At 39.6% G+C, this 18839-nt stretch overlaps 1 long non-coding RNA gene across 2 annotated transcripts; it reads right to left on the minus strand.

Annotated features, from left to right (window-relative positions):
- Window positions 1-1436: 1436 nt before the first annotated feature.
- Window positions 1437-5207, minus strand: LOC306801610. 2 transcript variants are annotated; one of them, XR_013774143.1, is made up of 3 exons: window positions 5134-5207; window positions 1865-1949; window positions 1437-1683 (listed from the first exon to the last, which is right to left on the minus strand). It is a non-coding gene; the product is annotated as an uncharacterized lncRNA (long non-coding RNA). The 2 variants fall into 2 exon arrangements; XR_013774144.1 differs by lacking the exon at window positions 1437-1683 and having other exon boundaries at window positions 1747-1949.
- Between the last annotated feature and the right edge of the window lie 13632 nt (window positions 5208-18839).

The raw sequence follows: 18839 nt of genomic DNA on the forward strand, positions 1-18839 counted from the left end.
CTGCACAAGCAGCCATGGGAAACCTCTTCTTTCTCAAGCAGGAGGGGCAAAAAATGTTTTCTTGTTTACACAACCCATAGCACTGTTACCACTCCCAGGTTTCTCCCTGCTAGTGCTAACTCTGAAAAGGGAAACTGCAAGGCAATTGTGAAATTCATTTCCTATCTTTGTATCCTATGAGCTCTTTAGGGTTTTGATTGCATCCTCTACTACTACTTTTTTTACATCCTACTACTGTTATTACTTACTCACTCACCACCTCCTAATCATGCTGAAAAGATGATAATGATAACAGCAATTAACCAGCTCTCCTCTAAAAATACATTATTTGATTGTGTAACAGTTAGGAGATGAGAAGACAAATAACTTAATTACTCTACACTTGATCTTTTCATACCTCAGCGTCGTCCTTTCCTGAGGGAGGAGGAAATATATGTTACAAAAAATTCTTAGTGTTAGCCTATGAAAATCCTGGTGAGTGGGTATTAATAGCAAGCAGTCAGCTCACAGAGAAGACAAATTGTGTCTCAGCAGAACAAAACTGAATGCATGTGGAAAAGCAGTACCTCCCGAAAAGCACAATAAATTGTGCTATGAACCCTCCAGCCTTTAAACAAGCCTGTAACATAATAAATCTTCTGTTACTCCTTGTATCAGAGGTTCTCAAGTCTTGTGTTGTGTCAGGCACTCCAAGGTACCACCTGAACAGCACTTGGGAGCACAAGGTACCAGCAGGTGAGGTCCAGGCTCAAAGCACAAGCCAAGGAATTGTGACACAACTTGGCCTGTAGGACTGTCTTAGAAAAAAACCATAAAGCACTGGGGGCACAAGGAGAAAGGAACCCTAACCCAGGATTAGGGGACAGGGAGAGAAGGAGCTGGCAGGGATTGCTGGAGGCACTCAGGTAATGGTTGGGTGACAAGAGGTGATGCAAAAAAAAACCTCTGCCTCAGACTGGACATGTGCCATCAGAACACATCAAGCAGAAACCATGGAAACAGTGGGAAGTGCCCATAAATACAAGATTTTTGGGGGAAAAAAAGAGATAGAGGACATTTAGTGGAAAGGGACATTACATATTTCTATTTCCCCAGTTATGCCATGTTTAAATCAGACAGAACAGCTGCACTTACTCCAAACTAATTCTGAAAATACCATATATTCTCTCTTTACTTCCCTGTCTTTGCTGTGGGTGGCTGGAAATGGTTCCTTGGCACCTCCAGGTGAAATCATGTTGCCATTTGACTTCAGCCTCATTTTTTGTTTGGGGATCAACCCATTTGCCATCCCCAACACATCACACATGAACACATGAAAAGACTGGAGAGCACCTTGTACAAAAGCTAAGGACGAAAAAAACTAACAAGCAAGAAATTAAATCATTAAAACTCATCAGTATTTTGCCCAAAATATTTCACCATAATACTTCCCTCTATCTTGCTGCTCTAGGCCTCAAAGCACGTTTGCACAGGATGATAAATTACATTATCTTCATTTTACAGATGGGAAACTGAGGCAAAGGAAAGCAAATAGACTTTCCCAATGAATTGATAATAGGAAACTTATTTTCTGACTCTCAGTCTGGCAGTCTATTCAGCAGACTATCCTGTCTTTAATTCCTATTTGAAAAGGGTGAAAGAAATAAATGTGCTGTTATGTTAGCTTTTGCAAATCCATTTTTCCTTAGCACCAAGACAAAAAAAGAAAAAGGAAAAAAAAAAAAAGCAAGAGTCAGACACTTAAAATAGTTAAAAATATTATAGCACACAATAAGACTATTTAGTTGCATTTACAGCTGGCAGGAGACTCTGGCATCCTATTTTTATTTTATATTTTTCATAGCTAAAGATTTCATTGTACTACCTGAAAATCATGGTAGTTTGCAGACAAGCTTGCAGCTTCAAGTGCTCATTTTCAAGCCAACTGTATTTGAAAACAATGTTTGGCACTGAAAATAAGCAGAGATATAAGAAAAATATTAAAATCGCTGTGGGAGTGACAGGAAAAAATGGAGTGAGACAGATTCCTCCAGCCTGATCCTTTATGATTCTTTTCTAGTTATTGAGTATATAAATTTCAATCCCCTAGTACAGCTGAGGGGGGAGAAAAATACATGATTATCATATCACTCAAAGCTGCACAACTTTAAAATCAGCTCCAATATAAATTCACTCTCTATAAAATGACTTTTAATATTCTTTTCCTTAACATAAGTATTAAATTTTGTATGATTAAAAATTTATTTACTCCCTCTTCCTTAATTTAGATTTTTATTTGTTATCGTTGCCATTCCCATCTGATCTCAACAAAATCTCTCTTGTTTATGGCAAGAGTGTATCACTACCTGTGACACATCACTGGGCTTTGAAAGCTAAGCCTTAAAGCAAATTAAAAGTGACCACTCCAACCTGGTGGCTCAGACAACGTGCATTCTGCTGCTGTTTCACCAAGGGAGAAAGGGGACAAGGCAAGGGGACAGAATCTTTTTCCTGGGTTAGGAAACCCATGTGAAAGATCTATAGCAAGAGCCTGTTATCTGGTTTACTTTGTTACCCACTGGAATTTTGTCATATTAACCCACTCTGTTCTTTTATAACCCACCAGGTCCCAAGAAAAGTAAATAAAACAAAATAGAATACAATAAAATAATATGAATGTCAGGCAGAATTATGTTCACTCAGAGCATCACACCTGAATACTTTTCTCTCCAAGACAAGCCTGTGCCTATATCAATTACAAAAATAAATTTTAAAAACCCCAGCAACCTAAAAACTGCTGTGATCTATGATAAAACATAGTCAAGTAAATGCTGGCAGGAACATGGCCATAACCACCAGTGAGCCAATATCCTTTACAGTCCATGACAGTTGTTTTGTGAAATTACTTGGGGTTTGTCAGTACTTGTATTTTTCCCAGTTGTTCACTCTTAACTTGAATCTTTTGTGCATATTTCTCAGTGGAATATAAGGAAATAGAAGGAGTGAATGATTATTTTAATCTGGGTTGTTCACCCAAAAGGTGTGTGGATCAGATGGTTTAACTGTTTAATATTCCTGCTCTCCACACCCTACACACATTCACACTTCACCACCTATTGCAAATTATAGATGTTTCAGAAAAGTGTAAGAATTGGAATCATATTGGAACATGTCCTTCTGATCCAGCATTATTACATGCCCACCAGAGTCTCTCAATGAAGAAACCATGATATTTCCATGGTAAAACATCCCAGCTCCCACTCCCACCTGCATTTCCACAGCACCTGGAGGGTGTGGGCTCTCTCCATGGACTGCCCTAATAGAATTTTCAATGCACATCAGTTTTTACTGTCTGCCACATCCTGCAGTAGTTTTGTTCAAACTTTTTCAGCTGTGAAAAGGTGCCCATAAAAACTGTTGGCTATAAAAATCCACCCAGATTGCTGTTCCAGGTTCCACCAGCCTCACCTGGAGGTGACACATCACCAGCCTTCTGCTCCCTTTCACAGCTTACCAGCAGAGATTCAAACACACCCAATAGAAAACTCAGATTTTGAAATACTAAACTCCTACTCTAAATGGAATAGCTTCCCCTGCACATCAAGGAATGGGTCCCCATTAAAAAGAGCCAACAATGCCTCTCCTGGAACAGCAGCTCACTCAAGTCCCAATAAAGACCATCAGGAAAAGCCCAATTTGAAGTCAATGTCCACATTTTCACCTTAATATAAGCAGATTTTGGCTTACCGTCTCTATGTACAAGTAATATCAGATTTGTCATGGAGTCTTTATAGAAGATATATTTTAAGCCCTCTAAACTGCATGAAAAACCCAAGGATTATTTTTAAGAGCTATGCTCTTTTTCTTTCACTGATCACTGTTAGAGCAAATCATAAAGGCTGAACCATTCTTGCCAGCTTTATTGTTTGCATATATTTTAAATTAAACTTTTATTCTATTTAAAAACACTTTGATGTTTCTTTTCATGCATCTTTTTTTCCTTTATAAGAACATTTTAAGAAATTATTTTGAGAAACACTTACACAAATGTGCAATATCAACATTGCTTTAGTGTGTGAAGGATGCTCCTGAAGAAGGAGCAAAAGAAGAATTCTCCTCCAGCCCTTGAAATGTGGTTAAAATATTAATTGAATAGTCTCAGATGGTAATTAGTCCAATTGTTTTACAGTACAAGTGTTTGCCTGCATCCAATCCAATAGGAGATGCTTTTATTTCATGGTCCTTAGTTTTAGATTGAATGAAGTGCACAGATCCTTTTGGGGAACATCTGCACAATTTTAGGTATCACACAGCTAGATAAAAATCCACTCCCAATGTTCAAAAATAGACAATGGTTGAACAGAACCAACAAGAAATATGGGAAAGACTTTTTACAGGATGAGGTAGTGACAGGAGAAGAGGGACTGGCTTCAAAGTGAAAGAGTGTAGGTTCAGATTAGATATTAGGGAAAATTTCTCTACTGTGCTGTCTTGGACAAAGTGGTCAAATGTCATAAATTACATTGCAAAGATACAAGAAATAATATCCCAAAGACAATGTTCTCTCCAGCTCTAAACTGGGGTGGGGAGGGGGATGTGTGGAGTCCAAGCCTAAGCACGCTGTGCAATGAGGGGCTGCAGGAAAGAATCAGTCATTGTGATGAAACACTGAGTCAATGTGGTGGCCTTAAAATGCCCTTGGAGAAGGCCAAGAGCAAGGCAAGCTCTCTAGGAAGGAATCCTACATTGAGCTGGAGGATTTGAGGCTACACCAGATGGGATATCAAGGGACTAATTTCACTGCTGTGAAATCTCTGCATCTCTGCACACAGACCCCAAAAAGGTGGGTGCAGTCAGCTCTGGATGACACAGTCACCACCAGGAGCCTAAAGACAAAACATTGCACAGGTCACAACTGCACCTGGCACTCAGTGCCATGATCTAGTTGGCATGGTGCTGCTTGGTCATAGGTAAATGTGTAAATAGAGGTAGTCTCACCATAAATTAAAAAATGACAATCCAATAGCAAAACAGGTGGAGCTGAGGAGTTTTAAAAATAATTACAGTGTGATATTAAACATTTCATTCTCTTACCAGAGTAGGGTAAGATGACAGATAGGAGATGAAATTTTAAAGTTCAGTCTATCTGTCTACCTACAGCAACTATCTCGGCATTTACACCACGGCCATCACTGCTTTATCTAAGGAGCTATCAGAGCAGTTGTGAACTGGGGAGTTAAAAGAAAAGACCTCTTTTTATCTCAAAGGTCATGTGGATGCTATAAAAATACAGATATGCAGTTCTATAAAATCTTGCAGGTTAAAAGGTACCTCTATTAAAGCAAAACATGTGTGCAGATTCGTGTTTCCCTGCTCCAGCCTTGCTGAGCTGTGCTGGACAAGGTGGCTCCTGTTACTGGGGAGGGAGCAGCAAAACCTAAAAATGTGGGAGGTGACATCCAGGACACCCCTTGACTCATTTCAGTCACTACTACTCATGCTGGCCTGCTGGTTCAGTTTAAGATATGCAAATAATAGAGAATGTCCTGCCAGGGAAAGATGATGCATCTCCTGTCCTTAATGGGACACCTAGAGAAATTCAGGCAGCAGCAGTTCCCTATCCCATAAAAAATAATCCCAGGTTTAATCTCCTCCACCTCACCCACACTCTTGTTCCAGCAAGAGGCTGCTGCACATGACATGGGACAGCCCTGCAAAATTTCTCCTTTGAAAGGCAATCAAACTCTCGCTGCTTGCAGAAAAAATGGGAAGGATCTGTCTTTCATGAATCTGGTCAAATGCAGAAGGGAAAAGCAAGGGGAAGGCAAGAGAGTGGTTTTTTTAATGCAAATATTACCCTCCTCTTTTACAATCTTTAACAAACAGGCTTGACACTCAATAACCCAATTAGGTAAATGGAAATTTTTCCTCAATTTATGGCTGTATAATCAGGCATAGTGAGAAAGAAAGTGACAATGCAAATGGGGAAGATATCAAGGAGATTCTGTTCCCTTTGTCAAATGGTTTACAATTCCTTAACAGAGACGTGTTGAAAAACCTTAATTTAATCTGCCCCAATTATTAAAAAGGATCTGTAAAGAAATTTATTTGAAACCAAGCACTTAGGAACAGAAATGAGCCCAGCTTTCAGAAATCCTAAGATCCCATACTCTCACTGATTTCAATCAAGCCTTAGGGAAGTTCATGATATGGGAAAACAAAATGTCCACACACACACACAGGGAAAAAAAAATAAAAAGCACTCTTGTGTTATGACATTAAATTCTAGGTCTAATGTTGTGCTGGGAATAGTTATTTACACTGCTGGCAAATTTCATATTGGAAATCCTAGTCCACTGAGAATACTCTCCCCAACACTCTTTCCCCCCCCCCCCCCCCCAAAAAAAAAACCCTAAAACACTATGCATTTAAAATTCCTCTGTTTTTTGCTATGTATCAAGCTGCATTAATTGTATTCATAAATACCTACATCTATGTAGATGTACAGGTCTGTGTGTAGAAATCTGTGGCTGTGTAACACGTGTGATGAAGTGGAACTTCACATGCAGACATAAACCTTGTGCTGTTGAGGCATTTGTGTTTATCTGAGTCCATTTCCTGTTGGTAACACAAGTAAAACCTCAGAGCACTTATTTGTCTATTTACCTATGGATTTAGGTTCCCTACTTCTCATACTCAGACACTGTTTCCCAAATCTGGTAGCTGAGTCACAGAACCAAATAATTCTCAAAGATCAGGAAAGCAATATAAACTCCTGGTAATATCACAAGACAGGCTAAACATACATGATAGATTACGGTGACATACCCAAATACTGGGTTATGCAATAATACTTTTGGTAGCTAGGCAACTTTTAAAAATCCTTCTAGTTAATTAATTCAAAGTCACAGAGACTAACATTTCTAAGTAACTTAACTACATCTGAAATGTTTCCTAGCCTAACTTGTCAAAATGCATGCCATAATAAACTTGAGCCAGTTTAAATCCTGAGCTATCTTTCTGATATTTAAACAGCTGACTGTTTCACTGCTACCTTTGCTAATTAAACTGTACATCCTGAAAATAGCATTGTGACAAAACATGCTAATTGCTGATGTTTGAGTGACCTCCTGAGACTGGCCATATGTTGGGAAACTCTGCTTAGCAGTGACTCCTTCGGGTGCTGGATTTGACAGAGGCATCATGGAAATGGAAAAGCCAAGTGCTCACCACTCCTGGAATGCATTTTAAAATATGGATTCCAGCTGCAAAAGCAGCCTGACTCCCTTCCCACTGCAGTCAGTGACTGTAGGTCAATGCTTTGGAAAAACCTCCCTTTGGCAATCACCAAGGATTCACTTCCTAATGGAAGCTCCCCTCCGAGCCCTAGTACCACTTGGATCACTAACTCCATGATCACACTGGTGCTCTCACACTTTTATTGGGCTCCACTCTTTATTTAAAGACTAGCAGAGGCCCTAACACACTTCTGTTATTCCTTGCTTCTATGTTTAGTTTCCTTATAATTCTCTATTGTTCAAGATAAATACAGCAGATGCAATGATTATATCTAAAGTTCCAAATAATACAACTCCAGCAGTGTAAAATAAAGGCAAAGGCCATTTAATGCATTTTCTTGGATTTGTAAAGAAGCTGTAGGTGTTTATTATAGTAAAAGCCCAAGTATCTCAAGCACCCTGGTAGCAAGTCACCACTCCCATGCCTTACATTAGAGCATGTTCATAGTTTTACATTCCATATCTCTGTTTCATGGCAGATTGCCCAATAAAACCATGCAAGAGGTTCACAATGCCATTTATTGTCAATGACACAACTTTGCTTCTTTAATGCCCACAGTATGAACCTACAGGTAATGCTTTTAATGTGAGCTGAGCATTTCTGCTGATTCTAAAGCACATTAATCAGCAGAAGAGTGTTTGATGTTTAGCTCTATCCAGTTTAGTTCCACCTGCTGAAGTGCCATCCTCCTCTGGGTCCCTGCATACCCTCCCAATCTATGTGACCTAAAGCCCAAGCACTGCAGAATTTCAAAATTTACTCAATAAACAGAATTACATGCAAAATAATTAGACCAATAGAAGAATAATTATTTGCAAGAGCAAGCCAAAAGGCATTGTCTTCACCAGAATTATTGCATCCATTCTTAATCATTCTTAATATAACACTAAAAATAAGGACAAGATGGAGTAGGGCAAAGAACAGATTTAGAGATACAAAGGAAGGAAAGCAGTAGAGAAAAAGGAGAAGGAAAAGTGAAGGGACTGTATGACAAACATTAAGATTAAAAGGAAAAGCCATTAGTTGTTAGCATTCAACCCTAATATTATATTTTACCAAAGACAGAACTGAAAGACATTAACTCATGTGTACTTTCTGATTTGTAAGTGTCATGCTAAGGGTTAGAAGATGAACAAGGAAAGGATAAATCTATTTGGAAACTTTTGTTTGAACTTCCTTAGCATGTCTTTGACAGCAAAGCCATTCCTTATAAACTCTTCCTACAAGGACTTTAACAAGACATTTTAAAGATAAATGCTTACAAAATATTAGCAGAGAGAAAAATCGGATTTTTTAATAATGAAAAGTTTTACTGCAAGTTTAATTCTAAAGCTCACAAGCATCTGTCTGACAAAAATTCACTCCTGGGCCATAAGCAAATAGGAATAACTTGAAACCAAGCTCCCAGTCATTAGTTCACAGGTTACCCATATGCTGAAACAGAGATGTATGAAAGCTGTGTGAAGCTATGAACACACTTAGACTATGTACAAATAACAATCAGAAGGAAAGGCTAAATTTAAATAATTATTCATTGCAGCAATATCAATCCCTACTCTCCATAACATGTTTCTGGAAAAGGCTTTTGGATTAAGTTCTGTGACGATGAGCTTAAATTTCATCTTGCATGTACAGCTTGATTTAGTTGTCAATAATTTTAGCTAGTCTCTTAATTTTTAACATCACAACTTCATTACACTGTTGCATTTGTCACCTGAAATAAATGTATCTTTTCCTCTTTAATCTCTTCTGTCCATTTAGGTGTCCCATGCCTTCCTTCTCAAAAAGAAAAAAAAAAGCAAGGGGAGGAGATTTTTGTGCTTGCTATGTTGTTTCATTTTTATCAATACACTTGAAGCTTTTTGTTTTACAGAGGGTCCTGGCAGCCAAGCTCCTGAAATGCAGATTGAGATCACATCCTAAACTATGGTCACTACTGGAATTTAGTGAACTGACTCCCCTGATTGCAAGTGTTCTCAGCAAGCAGTCTAAGCTTGCTAGATGATTTTTTCAGATTCAAACCTGTATTAAATTATTTTATAAAGTATTGACTCTTCAGTCAGGTGTTCTCCACACCATGTCCAATACAGGTGACCTTCCATCCCAGGTTATTCTGTTTCTCCCAGTGAAGGGAAACTATCCCCCTGATTAACCTCTTCTCCTAAGAAATGTAGACACCCAAACAGTTGATAAATCCAGCAGTTCTGTTTCCTAGACCTCTCCTCTCTTGCCACAGCCAGGCTCTGAGCCACTTTCCTTCTCCTGGGTGTATCCCCACCTCAACACCCTCCATTTGTGACCAGCATGGCCATGGTTCTACCACAAGGTCAATAACCTGGCTGTGAGCTTTGGCTTGGGGCTCCAAATCCCCACATTCCAGCTCCTTCCCACACCTGAGATCCACTTTGCTACACTTTCATGTCAATTAATTCCCACTTATGGCAACTATCCTTCCTTCTGACCATGTGCAAACTTATTCCCTTTATATTCATGTAAAACACTGCTGTGAAGTGCACTGTTTGAATTCTGCTGTTTCAGGATGGGCCCATGTAACTTCCCTCACTGTGTTCTTTGGTTCCTCCTCTCTGCTGGGTCAGACAGGAGCTGTTTGTGTTCTCCCTACACTGTGACTTCCCTTTCACCATCAGGTCACAGTGTTTTCTTGTTTATAAGCCACTTGTCACATTTCCAGACTGCAGTGTGTACTTTCTCTAGTGGCCCATTTTACATAGGTTTTGAAATAGTCCTCTGCAAACACCCACAAAGCCCATTACCTTCCTTCTCCCAAGGCACCCAAAAAACTCTTGCTTCAACATGAAACTACCATGTTCAGAGATGTTTTCCCTTTCTGCCCTTTTCCCACCTCCACAGCTGGTCTGGGTTTGTGCAGTGCTCAGCACAGGGCAGCTGTCCTGTGACCACAGCTCCCATCAGCTGCAGGGACACTGAAAAACATCACCAAAAATAAAATCTGTATGAAAACTAAGGTGAGAGAACAAACGTCTTCCTTACACTGCTGGAACTCCTGACAAATGCAGCAAGGAAAATGCTAACCTATGCTGCCATGCAAGTACCAGAAACTCCAAAAATAATAGTAACCAGTCAGACCCTACATTATTTCCCTCAAAGTTCTGCTCATGCTAGTCTTTTCCTGCTTTCCTCTGTGTTCTGTAGGTAGCTGGGACTTGAAAATAGAATGCAGGTTCATCTTTTCCAGCCTTGCAAATATCTCATCACCACAGCATTACTCCAAGTAAAGAAACACAGACATTAATTCAGTGTTACTACCTCCCCCAGTCAGTCCAGAGGCACAAAGCAAAACTGCAAAAGTTCTGCAGTGTGTATAATTCACAAGATGTTCTTAAATTTAAAGAAAATATATATAAAAGCCTATCTTAATAACAAGTGCAAGATCTGATGTCTGAGAAATATATTCTAGTCTGCTTCAAAATGTTGGCATTTTCAAGACAAGACCATTTAAAGGGCATAACCTAATGAATCATTAGCACCAAAGCCCATATAAATTAAAACTATAATAAGATGCTTTTAGAATCATCACCCCCCCCTTTTTTTTTTCTGTCCACCCTTGTTATTTCACTTCCAGGGAATATCCAGAAGTACATATACTTAAATGTCTCTTAAAGATGGCTCTCTCTGATAGATTTGATGGACTCCATTTTTCTTCTGTCCCAGGAAATAAATTGGAACTGATGTTTATAAAATGAAAAAATATGTCAGATCGGATTCCTATTCTCATTATCAGGATCTGCCCTAATTTCAGATAAAGTTTTACATGATAGACATGAATTCATATATTTCCTTTCTTTCTACAGGTGTCTACATAAGGTAATATCCTATTTGTTCACACATGGATATTTTTGTAGGGCTTTCTGGGAATTAAATAATCCAGAAGAGGCACTTCTCAGGATTATATCAAGATTCTGTAATATTCAGAGTTACTGAGGAAAAGGTCCAGGGGAGGAAAAGGCAAAGCAAAGCAAAACAAAAAGCCCCACAAATATAAAGTCTTCAAATATTTTAGCTCTGATTGGCCACAGTTCCCAGATTCTCAGAGAGCCACAGGAAGGAAGACTTGACCACACTGCCAAGATTTGATATGAGAAGGAGGAGATGTCATTTCAGACTCGGAAGCCTTTCCTGAACTTTGTCTACAACCCATCCACAGCAACTGACAAAGGATAGAAGCTTCTCTCCAGAGTCACACAGTATAATTTAATATAAAGGAAATGCAAATTACTGTTTTCTGAATAAGCTTATGTTGTTAATTTATTATTTTTTCAACTCTCATATTCTTTTCCTCCACCCTCCCAAAAGGAAAAATCAGTATCTCCTTAAACTGCTTCCTAAAACAATATCACTGTGAAGGATGGAGCCAAAGAGAACTGCTCTTGGGAAGTTTACTTGTAAAATCTTCCCAGTCCACCTGAATTAATTTCCTTACATGATTCTGTGCAAATTAGTTCTCTTTGATTTAACTGGCCTGTGATTTTTTGTTTTCTTTCTTTTTTTTTTTTTTTTGTACACAGACAATTTGTGGGACTTTTTACCTTTGAGACACAGATGTCTGCAAAGGTGGAACAAAGCTAATCCAAGGACAGAATGAGCAGAATCAACAAAAAAGCCCTAAAATGTTAGAAGGTTAAGTATCAAATAAAGATATAATAGATATAAATTTAAAATACATTAAATTTCTGTAGTGGTTGAACCAACAAAGCAGCAATATGAATTTCTCACCCTGCTACCAGTGTTTAAAGATTCCAACATTTGAGGTTTGGATCCTGCCTGTATTAGAGGTGGGGTGACATAAAAATGAGGGATTGAAAGAAAATAAATTAAAAAGGCAATCCAATTTCGGAGTTCTAAGTCATGTAGTTGCTTCCAGAAGCCCACCCACGTGGACAAACATGAAAATGAGCACCCATAGTCTGGGTGCTGGTACACCCACTCCAGCAGACTGCTCTCAGGCATTTCTAGCAAAATCTCCACAGCACAAAACAGCAAATGAGCCCAAATATTCCATTCCACTCTGTTTTCATCTTCTTACACTTTACTGACAACTGAAGGTGAAAGAAGTGCAGGCTAAATAGAAGTACTAATTAAAGGAAAATATTTTCATATTTGTTTTGATTTGAATGGTTTAAGTGGGACGAGCAGAAGCAACGACTGGCTGTATGGGGGCAAGGGGAGGAGACAAGATTTATTTATGAGAAATGTGCCATTGATTCATTAAACCAAACAACATTGAATTGTGCTAGGGTGGAAACAGTCTCACACTGGCAAAAAGAATTGGATGGACAGCAGCATATTCAAATATTCTGCTCATTTGTGCATTTTCCTGCTTTTTAAAAAAGTGTCAGAATGAACTGTGCAATCTCCCTGCCATCATTTTCCACTAAGCAATATTTCCCCAACCTGAAATATCCTGGGAATGTGGAATTCCACATCTCTCTCAGGATACAGCAGCCACCTCTCCTGCTTCCCTCTCTCTTCAGCATTACAAAGCTGCTGTGCCAAGGAGTAGCCCTCAGAATTTGGAGAGGCTGGTCACAACTATTTTAGTAAAAACCACACATCATTTCATTTTTCCAAAAAAGGAAGAGAATTTCATAAAACTGATCTGGCAAGCAAGATCATGAGCCTAAGGAGAGCCCAATTAAATTCAACAGATTCTCTCTGATGTGGCAGCAAAGGGGAAGAAGCACTTAAAGGAAAACTGAATCATAAAATAAAAGATAATCTGTTCACTACACACAATTACAAGGAAGAGTAAATCATTACAAAAAAGGCTTAAATATGTAATCTACTTCATTCATTTTTCTCCCAAGTATAAACAAAATGTCTTTATCCAAAGTTTTGAGGGCTTATAACTAATTAAAAATATTCATAACAAACAAAATTACTTGCTCAGTCCAAATAACTCCCTGCCCACATAAATCAAATCAGCCCAGAACCACAAAAAAATTCCCAGCTTGCCTCATGCTCTTCAACCCTCAGCAAAAGCTCAGCAAAAAATAGCTATGCAGCATGTTCTGAAAGTTAAATTTGGGCTATTTTGGACCTCGGGGAGAATAAATTCTGAAATCAAAGAATCTTCATGGAAACCCCCTATCACCATTTCCTTTCTATTAAGTGAGAAGCTGGATCATTTATGCATCTCTGCAGATGATATGCATGGAAATACACAGATACCTAAAAACCAGGCTGTTAACAGGACCAGCTGAGGTAATTTCCAACAACTTTCACTCAGCTTGGAGCAGCAAAGAGCAGAGGTGGAACCTCCTCCAGCCAGAGAGACACAGCCTGCACTAGTCAGGGCCTGAAGCACTTTAAGGTGCAGCTCACACACATTTGGAAAGAGGAAAAGGTGCACACAGGGCTTAGACAGCTGCCCCCTTTTACCTGTGAGGGACTGGACAACATCTTTTGGCTCGAGATCAGCACTGGGTCAGGTTTTTTCAGTGTTGATAGGATCCAAGGACATTGGTACAATATTTAAATAGCCACCATAGGAGAAGCATCTTTTGATACCTCTCATAGGCATTTTGTGAGGTCCAGACTGAAACAAGTCCAAGTCCACAACCTGGACCCTCTGATTCTGGGTTGTTTCTCAACAAATTCAGTGTTGAGAACCTGCCTGTTTCTTTTTCCCAGTTTACTCTCACCACTCTCACTCTTGCCTGGGCTGAACTTTCACTATTTTGTTGCCTTCCACACTTTTGTCTCAGACACTCACTCAAGTCATGTGAAATGACTGGATATGACAGCAAATAAAAGTGTGTGCACAGCCCAGATTACAGAATCTACCTCAAATTCATCAAATTAACATGGCTACACAGATTTTCTGCTGAAAAAAACTGGGGCATAGTTGATTAATACAAAACCCACCTTTTGTTATCAGAATATAACCTAAGGTAGCCTACCAAAGTCTAGACAATTGAAAATGTATCAGCTTTCATAATAATCCATAAAACTGGTATCAGACTGCCAAGATGCCAAACATCAAATCTGACAAAGGTGGACATTTCCTATTGTTTTCAACTCTTTACTCTCATATATTTTAGTGACGAAAAGCATTGTTTCCTCTAATCATCATCCAACATCTTGCAATAAGCAAAGTGACTCAATTTCAGAGCACTATTTACATTGAGAAAAGTAAAAAATATCTGCTTAATATATACTTGTACTTACAGTGCAGAGAAGAGTCAAAGCCATAAAATCAGACTGCAAACTTTGCCAAGGACAGAGGGAGCTCACAGCCACTGTAGAAAATGAGAAATATTTAATTATGCAGAAACTAATTAATATTAGAATTACAGCCTTTTCCCTGCATAGGTCTTAATCCACACTTGGTCCACCTCTCACTCTGAAGCTCTTGCTCAAACAAACACGTGCAGGCTCTCCTTAAAATTTCATATTCCAAGACGATCTTTACACGGTGACCTTATTCTGATTATTACTCCACAGTTTGACCGTCCCATTTGTTCATGAGCAAAAAGCATTTAAAATTCCAGAGGAGCTTCACAAACTTCACATGCGGCTGGCAGTGAACTCCTGGGTTTCCAAAGGTTTTTGTGATATATGGTGCCAGGGGAGCCAGGGATGTATCCCTTCAGAAGTGTGGATGGAGACAGCCCTTGTGAAATTCCGTGTCAGGGGCACACTCTGCAGTCTGTGCCCAGGAAAATGGACACTGAGGGGAAGGAAGCACAAAGCACAGAACCCTCTCATGTTGCTCAAAGGTGTGTGAGCAGCAGCAGAGCAGAGCTCTTGCAGATACCTGCACAGTTCCTAAAAGTGGTGGAGGCTCAGCAGAAAGACAGCTGCCCATCTTGGGTCATTACCAAAATGTGCACAGCCCCAGTTTTATTTTATTTTTAATAAATCATGCCTAAAGTTGAGATGTAAATTAATATCTAAGTGCCTTACTTATTAGACTCAATTTCAAAGAGAAAAAAAAAATGCTATGAGTGCAGCAGATCTCCTCTAATTTACCTGAGAGCACCAATTCAGGGCTGGAAACAATGAAACAGCCACAGCTCTATACACCAGTTTCTGTGTGTCTATAATTTACAAGTACCTAATGCACTCTATTTTAAACTTCTATTTTCAGTTGTTTCTAGCTTTGCCAGACTCCCAGAATCTGCACTGAAATTTTCTACAGCAAAAGTCTGCCTCAGGCTTCCCTTCCTCTCCCTTTGTTTTCGGAGTTTCACTTAAAACTGCTTAGCTATTTCTGAGAACAAAGAACTAGGAGAAAAACATGTTGTTTTGTCCACTGGTAAAAAAAAAAAAAAATACACATATATATATATATATCCTGACTGTGAATTTCTACTGTCCCCTCCTTTTGAGTGGGATGTAAAAGGTCACATAAAAAAATCACGCTGACAGCAGGGATATGAGCTCTTACATCCCTGTGAAAAGCTGCCCAAATTTGGCAAAGTTAAGAGCCTCCCAGGGATTCTGGTTCATATGCATCAGGAGAGACTTCAGAGATTATCTTTTATATTTTCCCAAGATTCAGCTGCCACTTGAATGCTCTAATCCTTTCCCTGCTCTTGCTGCTCCTTTCTGGGCTGCCCTGTGGCTGTGCCCATGGCCTGGGAGCAAACCCCCTGTGCTCCCCACCATCCCCACCCAGGCACCCCACAGGTGGGGAAGGGGCTTCAAAGCCCTGCTCTGCCTCACAGCTCAGCCTTGCAGGGGCACAAAATGGAATAAAAGGGAGAGGAGAGCTGTGGGACACAAAAGCAAAACTGTGAAGCACCAAGAGACAGCCAGGTGAGCTAAGGCAGACAAAGAGAGCAGCCAGAAAGGGGCAGGAAAGTTCTACATGAGAGAAAAAGGATGGGAGGCAATGGTACAGCCAAAATTTAGGAGTCCTGCATTGCTTTCAACAAGTGGAACTATCAGGAAAGTGGGCATCACTTTGCTGGCTGTGCCTCTGCCACTGGCATCAATGCTATTATGATCTACAGTCTGAAAACTCAAACTCACATTAAGCAATCTTAAACTCTATGTGATTCACTACTTCAAACTTTTTTTTTAATAGAAGAGCTAAATTAAAAATATTTGTGATGAAAATCCAAGTAAACTGGTATTCCACACAGGAAATACCAGTATTATTTGTATTTACATACAACCCCCATTTACTTCCCTTATGAATATAAATCATTACACTGCTTTTAGATTTTAATAACACAATCACCTGTCTAATTCACTGCATGAGAGAAACTACCTTGGGAAAAAAAGTTTATGGTGGAAAAGGCTAACATCTATAGCATCTATATCTTATACTTTACAAGAGATCTAAATCAATTAACACAAGGTATCACAGCAGAAAAACAAGGAGAGTTTTCTGGTCAAAGTATCCTGTTTTTATCACTGAAAAATAAATAGGATTCTATCTCTTTTCTTCCTTTGTACAGTTACTAACTGTGTGCTCTTTGTTTGTGAATTCCTGATGCAAGGCACCTGGGGTCAGGTTGGCAAAGGTGCCAGATACTCCCACCTGAAATGAATAGGAGCAGTGCTTTCAGCATATAAAGAACCATGAGATACCAAACGTTTAAAAAAAAAAAAAATTAAAAAAAGAAAAGGAGTTGTGAAATGTTAGCTGCCTGAAGTGGATAGGCCCTGTTGAAAGCTGCAGTGTCAGTGGTTTAGCTTTCTCTTTCTGAGATGGGATGAATCCCTCTCTCTCAGGAGGATTTTGAAGTACTGAATTGATCTTTCTTTGTGAATGACTTGCATACCTAGGCAAGCACACAACAGGGAGGAAAGAAACAACACAGTTTTCTATTCTTTCTGGGGTTTGAAGGTGCTAGCTTATATAAGGCCTAAAACTGAAGAAACAGGGTGTTTCATAACTGAATTGTTCTATGGTTGGACTAATGGTGTGTGTTCTTATTCAGGACTATTCCAGAACATGCTTTCACTAGGGGATGCATCAGTCTTGGGGTTTTTACACAAGAATTGTTCTTGACTGTTACTTTGGGATTTCCTACTTCTCATCTCTTCATTCTGCTACTCCTCAAATTCTCTTACCAGAGACTTGTTGAATCCTCATCGAGTCCATGGGAGAAATCATGCATGGTGATAGTAAGGATACTGTCCAAAGCAGTTGTGATACGGTTCCCCCTGCAATAAAATGAAAATTGGACATAGCTGTCACTCTGCTAGGGTACCAGGTGCCCACAAAACTGGTAATTTTCATAAATTCATCACTAAATCCAAAGAGTTGTTGGCAAATGGCCTAGAGCCATCCCAGAACTGGGGGTCTGATCTTCTGACCTTAGGTAGGGTCAAGTTTGGATAAATACATAACTATGGATCTCCTGGGAAAAGCTTGGGAGCTCCAGGCTGCACTGGTGGCCACTCAGTAGGTGGCATTATATCCCTAAATATGGTGCCAAGACCCACCCCTTGCAGGATATTTTGGAAAAAAAAAAGAATCTTTCACACACAGCCCTCTCCTTTCATTGTCCCTCATTTGTACTTACAGTTAAGCACTTCCATCACTTTTCCTTTCAGCAGAGGGCACAAATGGAACCACAAGTTTCAGTGCTCCCACCAAACCCTCAAATGATTCTGTACCCAACCTCCCAGACTGCAACACCTTGGGTACTAAGGAGTTCTTCAAATCCTCTTTCTGCCTTACCAGAGCCCTTCATTTTGGTAACCGAGCTCCAGCTGGTGGTTTGTGTGTGCCAGCCCTTGATCACTCACAGAACTCTGAGTCTGGGTATTAGTAGCTAAATTTCCTCAGCTGAGGAGCCTGTGAAACTTGCAGGTACCAGTTTTGATCCTGCCCAGAAGAGTCTGAAATTATTGAAGGGCAGGGACCACATTGCCTGCTTAGCTCACTGCTGAGGGCTCCACTTCTGACTTGCAATTCAGAAGGAATTGGAGAAATGCAAACAAAAGGCAGAAATCTGTAGTGTTTCTTGGGAAGGGGGCTTTGAAGGCTAGATTTAGCTGGAGAGAATATGGACACTTAAGGGATATACCCATTAGTGCAGCATTTAAAAGAAATGCAAGTCAGAAATGGTTTTCTGTAAGTAAGTCAAACCTTGGAAAAAAGGGGAAAATCTACATCCAGATCCCATAGAGACTCTCAGAGCTTTTTAACTCCACTTTCTGTGTGTATTCCTGCTGACCTCCAAGGCATAGGTTTCACTGCAAGAGGATGGACAGACCCATTATTTCCTAACTGACCTTTGAAAATAGGATTATTCCTTAAACCTCTGAAGTACATTGGCAAACTTGATCCTGAGTTGTTTTTGCAGGGACAATAAGCAACATTGCATTTTAAGTTTCCTGCTGTATGCCTTTTTCTCCTCACACATGGTGTCTCCTGCTTAGGACTTTACAGGGAGGGTCCAAACACAAGTGATGGCTTTTTATTTATGGGTGTCCTTACATTTTGTTTTTCAAAGAGTGTGTACAGAGAATGCACAGCATGACAAAGGATTTTTGTGAAAAAGAAGCTTGATGCCAGTCCCTGGACCAGCCAGGCTCTGTAGGTCTAGATGGAAAAT

Source organism: Erithacus rubecula (genome assembly GCF_903797595.1).
Source record: "Erithacus rubecula genome assembly, chromosome: 4".
NCBI lineage: Eukaryota > Metazoa > Chordata > Aves > Passeriformes > Muscicapidae > Erithacus > Erithacus rubecula.